This window comes from Chrysochloris asiatica, unplaced genomic scaffold, assembly GCF_000296735.1.
Source record: "Chrysochloris asiatica unplaced genomic scaffold, ChrAsi1.0 scaffold00115, whole genome shotgun sequence".
NCBI classification, from domain to species: Eukaryota; Metazoa; Chordata; class Mammalia; order Afrosoricida; family Chrysochloridae; genus Chrysochloris; species Chrysochloris asiatica.
Genome location: NW_006408633.1, coordinates 1,631,276 through 1,633,253, shown reverse-complemented (window position 1 = coordinate 1,633,253; position 1,978 = coordinate 1,631,276). Strand labels below are relative to the sequence as shown.

The 1,978-nt window shown below is 37.8% G+C and overlaps 1 pseudogene; it reads right to left on the bottom strand.

Annotated features, from left to right (window-relative positions):
- Positions 1-1,399, bottom strand: part of LOC102817406 — a 102,464-nt pseudogene extending 101,065 nt beyond the window's left edge.
- Positions 1,400-1,978: the final 579 nt, after the last annotated feature.

Below are 1,978 nucleotides of genomic sequence, written 5' to 3'. Positions count from 1 at the left end.
CGTAATCATGGTCAACTCTACTTTGATGAGTCAGCTCTTCTCCAGTCGCATTTTAAGTGCCTTCCAACCAGAGGGGCTCATTTTTAGGCGCTATATCTGACAGTGTTTCTCTGCTATTCATAAGGTTTTCATTGACTGAATATTTGGAAGTAGTTCCTCACTCCTTCTTCCTAGTCTGCCTTGTCTGGAAGCCCATCTGAAACCTGTCCACCATGGTGACCCTGCTGGTATTTAGAATACCAGTGGCATAACTTTCAGAATCACAGCAACACATGAGCCTCCACAGTATGGCAAACTGACAGATGAGTGGTTGATAATGAACTTTAGAATGCAACAATACTCAAATATGCTAACTTATAATCAAATGTATCTAATTATTATAAATACCACAAGTAACATAAGCATAGAAATCTAAGTGGTGATTAAACAATGTTAACTTCTATCATAACAAAACGTATCACTGCCATTCGAAAGATGAAATGTTGTATTATTTAAAGTCTTATCATGACCACTTCCAATAAAGCCAGGACACACTTCCAGTATGTGCTTTGTAATTTTTCCTGATAGATATATAAATAAGTCACCAAAGAAAAAACAAATCTATTTGAGAAGAACTATAACTAGAATTCTCCTTAGAAGTGAGAATAGCTTGATTGCATCTCAATAGAAAAGTTGGTTCCCAGAGCCTAACCCAATGATAGGCATCGCTGCAAGCAGAAAGTGAAATGCCTTTTCTACAGGGAATTTGAGTTTCTTGTGGAATAGGAAGCCATACACTGGGTAATAATGTGTGAGTCAAGGTGGGGCCGAAATGGATTTTTTTTTTTTCCCCAGTAGAATACAGTATGGTTTACTTGCATTAGAGAATGCAGGGTGCTTCAAGATATTGATTGTCTGCTAGAGCAGCAGGAAATTGAAAATGCTCTCTAGGGGGAACAACAGAATCAAGAAGAATATGGTTCAGGATAGATGCTCAAGATAACATCAGAGTACCTTCACCCTGCTTCACGGGACACATGAGAGTAGGAAAGTGGGAACCGTACTGACATTTATTTTGTGACAGAAAGGGATTGTTATAAGCAACTGTGAAATACAATTTAGGGGTTTCTGGAAATACCGTAGGCAAGGAATTGATGGTTCTTCATTACGTGGTGTGCGAAAGAACAAGAGAAGAAACAGCATATTTTATTAAGATGTTTCTACTTTAAATACTTTGTTTATTAAATCTGAGGAAAAATGGGGAGATTTTTATTTAGCAAATGCTCTTTATAAAAATGATACAAGCATAGTTTATTACTTCTAATTTTATACCAAATTTATGATCCTTTATTAGGCAAGATATGATCACCTCAAAATCATTCATGATGATGTGTTGCTTGGTGCCACTGTTAGTGTGCATCCTTCTTGGTTCCGTCTCTTCTCTTCAATGCATACTACTTAGTAAAACTCACTCACCAAAGGTTTCTCATTCTTAACTTTTCCTGGGAAAAGACCTATACTCCCTGAAGTTAGGAGTAATGGGAGGTGATAAAGACAAGATGAGTAGAGAGTAAAGGAGGAAGTTGATTAGAAAGTCTTTTAAAACCTTGTTGTTGTTGTTGTTGTTGTTATTTCTCATAGTGAAACACAGAGTAGATTTCAGGTATAGAAGCTGATGGAATGAACTGTGGGTCCATATTAAGTCTCCAACTGAAGAATGTGGAATGATAGGTATTGGTAAAAAGAAGAAGATAACAAAGAAATAGGAGCCTTGGTGCTCTGCCATGTATTAAGGCACTGAAAGATTGGTCAGTGGGATTATCTTCATTCATGAGTATCCATAGTGATTTATTTCAGAACTCCTGTGGATATCAAACTCTGTTGTTGTTGTTGTTGTTGTTGTTGTCGTCAGGTGCCATCGAGTTGGAACCGACTCATAGCGACCCCATGCACAGCAGAACAAAACAATGTCCTATCCAGGGCCACACGTGAGTCCATC